Raw genomic sequence first — 12334 nt, 5'->3', positions numbered from 1 at the left:
CCCAATTTGTAGTTTGTCTTTCCATTTTCTTCATGGGTCTTTCCCAGAGCAGAAGTTTTTACTTTAATGAGGTTCTGCAGGAGGTAGTGACACTCACCTGTAATCCCAGCTACTGTACTTGGGAGGCTGAGGCAGGGGGACTGTGAGTTCTAGGCCAGCATGAGCAACATAGTGAAACCTTAATTTGAAAAAAAATTTAAGGAGGTCTAATTTATCAATTTTTTTCTTCTATGGATTGAGCTATTGGTATCTAGTCTTACCTGAACTTGGGTCCTGAAGAGTTTCATGTTTTTTCCACTAAATGTTTTATGGTTTGCATTTAATTCTGTGGTTTGTTTCAAATTTTTTAAATAATAGGTGATATTCAGGTTGTGGTTTATTTGTATTGCCTATGGAAGTCTGTTGGTTCTCTGTCCTTCCTGTAGTAAATGGCTTTGTATTTTTGAAAACTGCCTTTAGGAATATTTATCTGAGTCTCTAAGTTCTCTGTTGTATGGATCTTTTTGAGATGTCAACACCAGTATCCTGTTGGCCACTGTGGCTATTTAGGAAGCTCTAACAGCCAGTAAAATGGTTTCTCCCACTTAGTTTTAATTATTTGAGGTCTAATGTCTATAAATTTTGGAAAGGTGATATGTATACAAAACACTTCGCTTTTTTCTTTTTCTTTTTTTTCTTTTTTTTCTGGTACTGGGAATCGAACTCGCAACCTTGCACTTGCCAGGCAGGTGCTGTGCTGCTGAGCTAAATCCCCAGCCCCCACTTTGTTTTTTTCATAGGATTTTTGGTGAACCTATAGAGTCAGTCTGGGAAGAATATCTTTACTATGTTGAATATTCTAACTCCTGAATAGGAGCCATCTCTCCATTCACTTAGGACTTTCATTTGTTTCACCAGTATTTGGCAGTTTCAGGATAAAGATGTATGTATTTTTTTTAAATTTATGCGTAGGTATTTCATTTTTTTTGTTTGTTTGTTTTGTTTTTGTTTTTGTTTTTCTCCGGTACCGGGAACTGAACTCACGACCTTGCGCTTGCCAGGCAGGCGCTTTGCCGCTAAGCTAAATCCCCAGCCCCGGTATTTCATTTTTTAAAGAATCATGAGTACTGTACTTGAAATTTTGTTTTCTATATGTTGTTAGAAAATTAAAATGTAATTTTATTTGTGTGTATGTTTTGTAGCCTGAAACCTTGCTAACTTCATTTGTTCTGAGATGTCTTTTTTGTAGAGTCCTTAAATTTTTCTACATACATGATAATATCACCTGAAGTAGGGACATTTTTATTTTTTCATCAATCTGCATGCCCTTTATTTCCTTTTCTTACTTTATTGCCACGGCTAGCAATTATGGCACTATGTAAAATAAAAGTGATGAGTGTGATATCCTTCTTCATTTCCAGTCTTCAGGGAAAGTGTTTGCTCCTGACCAGCATATATTGTGTTAGCTATAGATATTTTATATCAATTGAGGAAGTTGTATTCTTACTAGTTTTGAGTTTCTTTTTAAAAATTATGAATGGCTATCAAGCTTTGTCAAATGTTGTTTCTGTATCACTTGATTTTTGTTCTTTAACTTGTTGATAAGCTAGATTACATTGATGGATTTTCAAATACTGAACCCGCTGTGCATACCTGGTATAAATCCCAGTTGGTCATGGTGTATGATTATTGTGAAGTTGATTTGCAATGATTTGAATGAATTTGACTTTCTAGAATTATGTAAAGTATTTCTATTTGTAATTCATAGAATTCTCTAATGAAATAATCTGAGCCTGGAGATTTCATTTTTCAGCTGCTTCAGGTTCTTTAATAGTTATAGGACTAGTCAATAGTTACAGGACTAGTTCTTTTAATAGTTACAGGACCTATTTCCTCTTCATTGAGGTTTTAGTAGGTTTGAGATTTGTGTTTTGTGAGATATTGATCCATTTTTCCAGGTTGTCAATTTTAAGAGCGTGAAGTTATTTATTTTCTTAATACTCTTCTAGTAGGAACAAGATCTGTAGTGATATTCCTGTTTAATTCTTCATGATTTGTGCTTGTACTTTTTTCATTTTTGTCAGTTTTTCTAGAAATTTGTCAATTTTATTGACTTTTCTCAGCGGAACAGCTTTTTGTTACTTTAAACTTTCCCCCATTGTTCTGTTTTTAGCATCTGTTATTTCCTGTCTTCAAATTGTTTTGTATTTTATTTTTCTTCTTGGGTGGAAACACAGATTATTGATTTGAAACTATTGCCCTCTTCTGATGTAAATATTTAAGGCTATTATTTCTGACCCATGACTGCTTTTGCATGCTATATTTTCATTTTCATTAAGTTCTACATATTTTTAACTTTCATAGCATTATTTCATTTCCTAGGTATTCACATTTTTTTGTCTTTCTGGTAATTCCAGATTGATATCATTATGGTCAAAAATATTTGATGTGATTTTAATTTTTTAAATTTATTAAGGTTTGTTTCATGGCCTTCTAGAAAAAGATTCATGTTAGTAAATGTCCCATGGGCTTTAAAAAATATTTATTCTGCTGTTTTGGGGTTGAGTGATCAATCAGCCACTCAACTACATATGTCAAACAAATTCTCTTAGATGATAGTGTTGGAAAGTTTTATAGCTTTGCTAGTTTTTTACCTAGTAATTTGCTGAAACCAGGATGGAATCCTGAACTATAATTATAAGTTGTGTTCATCATTTCTGGTATTATATATTTTGAAGCTCTCTCTTTTGGTGCATACATATTCTTAGAATACTTATGTCTTCATGGCCGATTGATCCTTGTATCATTATAAATGTCCTTCTTTATTCCACTGATTTTATTTATTCTGAAGTCTACTTTATCTGACATTAACTCTACCCACTTCTGCATTTTTAAAATTAATGTTCAAATGGTATATCTCTCCCATTTCCTATTTGAGCATTCCCACATTCCCATGTCATTGTATTTGAAGTTAATTTCTTATAGACAGCATATTGTTGGCTTAGATTTTTGTATTCACTGCCAGTATTTACCTTCTAATTGGTATATTTAGGCCATTTATATATAGGGTAATTGTTGATATCTCAGGGCTTAAATCTGCCATTTTATTATCTGTATTTTACCCTTTGTTTCTCATTATTTTTTGCTGTCCTTTTACAGGATTCCCAAACAATTTTTAGGATTTCATCTTGATTTGTTTACAGTGTTTTTCAGTATATTGCTTTGTATAGGTTTTTTTAGTGGTTGGTTTAGGTATTAAAATATTCAAACATAGTGTATCAGTCTTTTGTGTCAGCATCTTATGATTTTGAGTGAACTGTAGAAAGTGTATATATGTCCCTTTGATCTCCCTCTTTCTAAATGTCTTTATTGAGTATAAGATGTTACATAGTTTTGCTAATCAAATGAAAACTCATGAAAAGAACTTCATTGTGTATACCCTTACTTCTTTTTGTTACTTCCTCTTGGTGGTCCAAGATTACTTCTTAGTTCATTCCCTTTCTGTTTGAAGATCTCTCTCTAACCAATCTTAAGGGTATATATTTCAGCAACAAATTCTATTTTCTTTTGAGAATGTCTTTCTTTCCCGTTCCTTCCTTGTTGGGCATCGTATGCATATGTAGTTAATAATTCTTTCAGCACTTAAAAAATCTCAGTGTTCAGCCACTGTCTCTTAAAATACTCATTCACACACACTTTTCTTTATATCTTTCTAGACTCTGATGGATCTTTTGTTGTTGTCCCTGTTCCATGTTTTCAGTCTTTTTCTCCCTGTTGTTCAGACTTAGTGAGTCATACTGATCTGTCTCCCAGCTTACTGCCATTGGCTAGTCTGTCCTTTCTACTTCACTGTTGAGCCTATCCAACAAGATTTTATTTCACTTAATGTATTTTTTTAGTTTAATAACTTCCTTTCTTAAAATTTAAGTTTCAGTTACACTGTGATGTAGCTTACATAAGATTCATGAACATAAACTATGCATGGCACTAATGTTTGATGTGTTTACAGAGTTGTACAAACATCAGTATTATCCGATGTTAGGACGTGGTTGTTATCCTGCAAATAGATGTGTACCCACTAACACTATTTCTCATTGCACACCACCTTACCTTGTCTGTTCTAGACATTTCATATAAACGGTGTCATACAATATGTGGATTTTTTTTGTGGTGTGTGAATAGCATATTTTATTTAGCATACGTTTTTAAGGTTCATGTTGTAGCATTTATTTTTTGCTTCATCCCCATTTCTTTCTTGAAATTTTCTAATTTTTAAATTAGCATTAAGAGAATTGACAGTTGCTTGTTGGAGAATTTTTATTATGGTTGCTTTAAAAATCCTATCAGATAATTCCAACATCTGATTTATCTTGATGTTGGCATATTGTCTTTTCTCATTCAAGTTGTGATTTTCCTGGTCCATAGAATAAGTTTTTTTTTTTTTTTTTTTTTTTTCCCTTTAACATTTGAACATTATGTGATGAGACTCTGGATCCTTTCACAATTTTTTTTTTTTTTGGTCTTTTTTGAGGTAGGGTCTCACTATGCAGATCAGGCTGGCCTTGAACTCACTTTGTAGCCCAGGCTGGCCTTGAAGTTGCAGCAATCCTCCTGCCTCCACATCCTGAGTGCTGGGATTACAGCTGTGCACCACCATGCCCGGTGTCCTTTTACAATACTATTTTTGTAGTAGACTCTCAGTACTGCCCTTGTTGAGGTGTGACATCAGAGCCAGATGAATGTGTATGCTTAGTTTCCCATTGAGCCTTACAGTGCTTGTCAAAACTGGATTGTTTACACTACTTCATGTCGACCAGTGGGGTAGGAAGATAGTGCCCCCTTTGACTTTGCTTACCCATATATGGGGAAAGCAGGGTACCAAACTGTACCACATAGTTGCTTGTAAAAGGAATGTAAGTTGGGTTTTGGTGACACCAAGTGTACTGTGTGTTGCTATGGGGTAGGGATGTGAACTGAGTTCCACGCTACCCTGTTGACACCAGTGGAGGGGAGGGAGGAAGGTGGAGCATCAGGCTTATTGATAATAGGTGGGGATGGAGGCTCATCTTCCCATAAAATCAGGAAGAGGGAAACAGAATGTCAACCATCCTGCCTTGTATCACCTGTTATACTACCAACTCTTCCTGTACCACAAGTTCAATCCAAATACTTACTCCTCCGTTCTGTTTTTCACGTCTAGTGAAAAGTGAAGGCTCCCTCTTACGATCTGTAGCATTCACTATCTGTAAGGGAGTTGTTATAGTTTGTATTATGTTCCTGTTACTTGTGTATGTGATTGATCTCTCCATTTTTGACCCCTCAATATATGCTAAACACTGTTCTAGGATCCGAAAATGGAGAATTAGACACAATGCATGTCTTCATGGAGCTGGTATTTCAGCAGAGTTGCAGCTCTGTAAGCGAATAAGCAGTATAAGAGAGGATTAAGCAGGCTGGACAGTCTCTTCTGTACATACTTCGGTTGTGCTCCCAGCAGTTAGCATATTGCTTCATTTGGAGAAAGTGCTTTAAGGACAAGTGAAAATTGTGAAATTGAAAATACGTGATTAGTCTCTGAACCTCAGTGTGAAAAGTGGCAGACAAATTTCAGAAAATTCCCAAAGCAAGGCTGCTTCAAAGTTGTTTACTTGGGGGACAAATGATGTCACATTTTTGTTTGGTAAAGCTGTAGCAATAATGTAAATGCAGTGGTTTAAGGACTATTTTATTAAGCAATTATGAAGTACTTTATGTAAAAATCCCTTTTGTGCTGACCATATGACAGGCACCTTTAAAAATCAGCTTCCATTATGCATTTAATCTCATCACAATACTACATGAAAGATGTCATCAGTCATATTTTCTAAGTTCAGAAACTGAAGCTAAGAGTGGTTGAACAATTTGCCTAAATGAGTGAGTAACCTGTAACCTGTCAATTATTTTTCTCAGTAGATATCCCTATCTGAGTGAACCAATGTCTGAAAAGAAAGACCTGGGACCCTATATTTGCCTTCACATAGGCCTCTTTGGAACAATTCATTTAACTCGTGTTAAGTAAAGTAATCCTGAAGTTCCCAGAAAAAGGTTGAGAAGATAAAAGCTCTCCTGAGAAAAGGCGACTTGTAAACTTTGTGCATATGTAATTATTTATAGCTTTTCCTCACAGCTCCTTTCTCAAAAGGTATTATTTCCTTATTTTAGGTAGAGGCAGGGCACACAATCCTGACTGAATCACAAGATGTTTACAATAGAGACAAATCATTACAAAAATAAGTATCGGTGCCTATTATATATGTAATATTGGATAGCTGATAGATGATTAGTTTTGCCAAGTTTACTAACTAGAGTAGATAATTTAACCTATGATAATTTATATGGAAGCCACATTTCTTTATCATAGTTGCTCCCCAAATTCATCAGATTTATAACAGTTGTACATTTGGTGTCTGGACAGAATTACATACCAATTTATATGTATACAATTTCATTTGCCCATGACGTTAGACAAGTTACAGGCTTCTTTAAGGTGTAGTTTTATTTACAAAATGGAGATAATAAAATCACCAACAGAGTGAAAAACAAAACCCACTAATTGGGAAAAAATTTTAGCCAACTGTCCCTCAGACAAAGGACTTTTATCTACAACATACAAAGAATTTTTAAAAAATCAGGCCCCCAAAATCAAAGACCCAATCCAAAAATGGGCATCTGAGATAAATACACACTTCTCGGATGAAGAAATACAAATGGCAAATAAATGTATGAAAAAATGTTCAACATCATTTGTCATTCGAGAAATGCAAATTAAAACAACACTGAGATTCCATCTCACTCCAGAAAGAATGGCTGTTATCAAGAAGTCAAGCAATAACATGCTGGAGGGGCTGTGGGGAAAAAGGAACTATTATCCACTGTTGGTGGGAGTGTAGACTGGTACAACCACTATGGAAATCAGTGTGGAGATTCCTCACAAAACTAGATTAGAGGTCCTATTCAACCCAGTTATTCCTCTTCTGGGTATTTTTCCAGAAGAACTGAAAACATCATGCCATAGTGATGTATGTGCACCCATGTTTATAGCAGTGCAATTTGTCATAGCTAAATCTTAGAAACAGCCCAAATGCCCATCCACTGAGGAATGGATCAAAAAGATGTGGTGTTTTTATACAATGGAGTATTAGCTATAAAGAAAGATAAATTAGAGGCTTTTATAGGTAAATGGATGCAACTAGGAACTATACTCATAAATGAAATAAATCAGACCCTCATGTGTAAACATCTTATTGTCTCCCTCATGTAAGAACCTGAAAGAGTAAATAAAACCCAAAAGGTACAATAGATACTGTGAAAGGGAAAGAATCTGTTCAAGGGAAGGAACAACTGGGATGAGGGAAAGGAGAAAAGAAAGAAGAGGAAAAATACATATGTATACGCACAGGATAGCTGGGATAATTGTACTGCCGATTTCTACCGGTCTATTGAAAAGAACAATCAATGCTTAATTTTTTTTTCTTCTTTTTAATTTTTTGACCAATCTTGCATGCTTATATCTGTTAATCTGAACAACTAATTTGAAGACAATAATATGCAATATACCAACCATTGTTGAATTCCTGTCTTTGTTTAGTGAAATTCTGTATTTTTAATATTTTTTATTTTTATTCTCTAAAATAAAAAAATTTAAAATGGACATAATAGTAACAACCTTTCAGATTATAAGGACTAAATGAAATAATGTTCATGAAATGATGAGCATGGTATCTGGCCGTAGTAAACACTCCGTATTTGCCATTTTTAGTAGTAGTTCAAAAGCTTTCAATTTTGAGGCAATAGTTCAAGTCATTCCAGCTGTCCTTGCCAGAAGAACCATTTGAGTGCTACTACATATAAAATAGCACCTTGGGAGTCTTTATTTGGAAGAAGGGACAAGACTTGGTAATTATCTGTTTAAAGAGCCCCTTGTTTCCTTTTTTTTCTCCTACTTTGTTCCTAAACATCACACATTTATGTTCTGATAAGAACAGATGCTACACTTGATCTTAGCCAAAAGGCTGAGACACGATACACATTTATGTTCTGATGACCATCAATTTCAGGTTACAGGAGAATTAAGAGGGCAGAAAAACATGAACATTTATGTAGCACATACTATATGCCAGACAGCATGCTAATTACTTTGTATGCTATTCACTCCCATAACACATGCAGGTTCAGTATTATGGTAATTTTACAGATGAGGAAAGTGAGGCTTACCTAGGCTAAGGTCAAGGTCACAAAGCCAAGTTGCAGAGCCAAAGGTACTGTCATCTGCTGTCAGTGACTCTGCAAGGTGTAGGTGAAATCCCTGACTCCTCCTAGTCACTCTTGAGGAAAATTTCTGTCTCTGACTTTTAGATCATTTGAGTGATTTTCCCGACATAGTCCAGCTTTCGGAGCCTCTAGCTCCCACACATCGGGAACATCGCAGCCTTCTAATTCTTTTTCATCGTTTCCTAGGGCTCTTGCAATTTGCATGAAACACTAGTTCCCTGGCTGCATTTAGTTAGAGCTGTTGACAGAGGAGGATGAATTGGAGGAAGTTTGCTTAGGAAAGAGGCTTTGAGGGGGACAGGAGGTCTCCAAAGGCCTCCTTGGTATTCAGAGGACCCTAAAAGAGGGAGAATGCCCTGCCTCACCCAGGTCCTGAGTGCCAGCCCTAACTGATTCCAGACAAGTTCTTTTGTCCTCCTGAGGCTAGAAAGTGCAAGTACAGAATGAATCCTGTATCCCAGTTAGAGGACTGCGTACAGGGGCGTTGTTCTTACAAATTAGAGTCGTTGGTTATTTTGTGTTTTGCATCATAAGGAGAGAAAACTTCTATTGGACAGACTAGAAAAGATCAAAGTCTCATGTGGAAGCCTGTAATCTGCTTTCTTCCCCACATCCCTCTCCCAGTCATTCAAGAGTCAAGGCCTGCCCCCCCCCCCACCCCGCCACCCCCTGCATCCTGTGCTCCATGTCACTGTAGCTGAGATTTTCTGGTCTCTAGTATGGAGACCACAGCCAGAAATGCCTGGAGAGGGGAAGAGAATTTGCCAGTTGGACCAGGTGGGGGTGGGGTAGCCTGGAGGCTTAACAGCAGCTTTTGCAATCCCAGCACCAGGGCCAAGTCTCTTCAATCTTCAAGAGAAGCCAGAGATTTTAACTTGTGTACAAACACAGTTAATTTAAAAGAAAGACCCTGCTTAGCTGTGTGTGCCTGGAGTCCTGTATTTGCAATCTCTGGTGGAGAAGACCTGTTTGCAGTGGCCTCATAGTGCGATCTACCTGCAAGCAGAACCTGACCGGTGCTGGACACTGTTGAAAGCACTGTCCGTCTATGAACTCATTTTATCGTAATCCTGTGAGGTGGGTACCGCTGTCCCACGTATAGATGAAGACCCTTGTGTTCGAGAGAGGAAGCAGCCCAAGGCTCTAGTGGCAGAGCGGGGCCGCACTCACCTGTGGATAATCTGTCCCTTACATGCTGTGCTGTAGTGTTTGCTGAGGTTTGCGCTTGCAGAAGAAAAGGTGCCTTTCTAATCACTTTAGGAGTTAGAGGAAAATCTGTACAATTTAGATGAGTATAGCCTTCTCCCTAGCTCTTCAAAACAATCTGGACTTCCGCTTGGAGAGGAAGGGAGAGGAGGGGCCGGTTTGCTCATCTGACTGTTAGAGCAAGGCTCCCCTGAAGTACGGGAGTGAAAAGCCCTCCTTGTCTAGAGCCTGGCGAGCTGGCCCCTCCCCCAGGAGCAGTCACGAGCCAGTCTTGAGTCTCCACAGAGCTCCAGAAGGCCAGGCAGGAGAACTCCTCATTAACAATGCATCGATTTGTGACTCCACTTTTATAAAAAGCAAAGTTAATCGAGGTCTTTACAGCTTTTTTTTTTTTTTTTTTTTTTTTTTTTAAGGTGTAGTGTTTTTGGTTACTTTGAAGGCACTGAAGAGGAATTAACTTTTAAGATGAGTACAAGGAATCGTCAAATGTGTTGCTGCTAGCACTTTTTCCCCCTTTGGAGGGTGAAAAGAATGTTAAAATTCAGGGGAGATTATCAGGAAGGAGAGTTTCTTCTCAGTTGATAGAACACAGCCAAGAGGAGGAAAATCTTTCACCTAGCTCTGACTTTAATTGTTTCTTATAAAAAAAAAAGATCCCTGTCTTGTCTGAAAAAGAAAGTAAAGCCTTCCATTTTAATCTTGCACTAGAAAGCTCAGGATTATGAGAGGAAAACAGCTATGTAGAAACTTGCGCTCAGAGAAGTGGAGGGCTTGGGCGTTACTCCTCCCTCTGAGGAAAAAGGAAATGATTTGTTGAAAGCCTGTCATGTTTGAGACGCTGTCCATACATGATCTTGCTCGTTCTCACTTCACTTCCACAGGAGTATGGTTTCTCCGAGGTGTTGCAGATTAGGTGTCCTTAATCGCCTGCTACCTGCAGGTCCCTCTTCTGCCCTGAGTCACTACTGGGCCTTCAGAAAAGCGAGCTACTTTCAGAGAAGTCCCGTCTGCTGGACTGCGGAAAGAGGAGGTGGAGGTGGAGGATTGTCTCTGTGATTCTTTTAGCCTGGCAAATACCTGTTATTATTTTATCTGTTTACTTAGAGATTAGGCTATAGGAGATTATGGGAGGACTAAAACTCCTACTGCCCATGTACTCATCGCTAGCACCAGTATCTCCATGTTGAATCCAGATTGTGCATTTCCCCTTCAATATCCTTCCCCTGCTCTCCATCCCAAGTGCTTTTCCATAGCCTTTATTTGCCCCTATCGGCTTTAACTATCACGATGGTCTCTTTAGCTTGACTTCCCTCCTTTAATCTCACTGACTTCCAGACAGTTGCTGATTGAAAATATACTACATCTTTGCTCTTGTGTTTCTTAATCAGCCCTTCATGGCATGCAGAAAGACGTTTAGTGTAAAAGAAAAAGAAGGTAGAGTTTCCCAAGGCCAATTAGTATTACGGGAAGTGGTAGGCGTGAGGTAATCACCTTTAGCTTTTAAGGCTGCACAGCAGTGTGTTCTTGTTAAGAATCAGTGGTCCCAAGTATCCAGGTTCCTTAATACTCATACCAGGCCCCCACGATCTTGCCCTTGCTCAGCTTTCTAGCCTTACTCTGCAGCCGGTTTCCCTGCTGCCTCATCCTACCCACAGGCCTGCCATCCTCTGAGTTCACCCTGTCCTCGATGCTCCTTCTCCTGGGAAGACTTTGACTTCTTGTGAGAACTCACCCTTAATCTCAGCTCAGGTATCAGCTCCTAATAGAAATCACCTCTCTCCCTCTCTCTCCCCCACCTCCCTCTCCAGCCCTTTATCCCTCTCCCTCCCTCTCCTTTCACTGTGTATCCCAACAGCTATCATCTGCAAAACCAGTGCATTTATTTTTTGAAGTGTTTGCCTTCCCATGATATGTTTGGAGAACCTTTGCATTTTAAGTAATGGTAACATAATGTTTATGGCTAATACATGTCCAATGAATAAGATGAATACATTTTACAATTAACCCAAGAGGACAAAGGAGCCCAGCACTGCCTTACTCTCAGCGCTTGTCTTCTGCTCGCTGCAAGAAATTGCAACATAGGATTATTAGACACACAGAAACACTCTGACTCTTAGGCATGGCCCCAGAGGATAGCAGAGCATAGACACACAGAAACACTCTGACTCTTAGGCATGGCCCCAGAGGACCATCCCAATGTAGTTATATTTTTGAAGAGATTAAAATCAGGGGGCTGGGGATTTAGTTTAGCGGCAAAAGTGCCTGCCTGGCAAATGCAAGGTCGTGAGTTCGGTTCCTGGTACCGGAGAAAAAACCAAAAAAAAAATAAATAAAATAAAATAAAAAAATAAAACCAGGCTCTGGAGATAGTTGATATCTTGTTTTTTATCTCTTAATGTTATAGTAATATATTCTTATTATTTTAAATACTCATATAGCTATGGAATATTCCATTATATTATTATTATATTTTTAAAATCTATTTCTTTTCAAACCATGGCTCAAACTCTACCTAGTGGTAGGTTTAGTGGGTAGCAATCAACACTTTTTTTAAAAATTGAAATTGGATACATTATATATAGGAAAGGTATGTTTTATCTCATGAAACTTTTATATATACATGTACTCAAATGCATGTTTGGTGTATATATAAATAAATATTATAATGGAGTTATAATACACTTTGAATTCCTTATTGAGGACATATTTAAAAGCTACCCTTTAACACATTCCTCTACAGGACATGAGGACATTTAGGTTATTTATACACTTTTACTGTGGATTTTTTTTGGGGTAATTTTTTGAGTTTTATTTGCAATATTTATTTTATTTCTAGGGA

This window comes from Chinchilla lanigera, unplaced genomic scaffold (assembly GCF_000276665.1).
Source record: "Chinchilla lanigera isolate Chin_1 unplaced genomic scaffold, ChiLan1.0 scaffold00026, whole genome shotgun sequence".
NCBI lineage: Eukaryota > Metazoa > Chordata > Mammalia > Rodentia > Chinchillidae > Chinchilla > Chinchilla lanigera.
Note: the sequence above shows the minus strand (reverse complement) of the source record.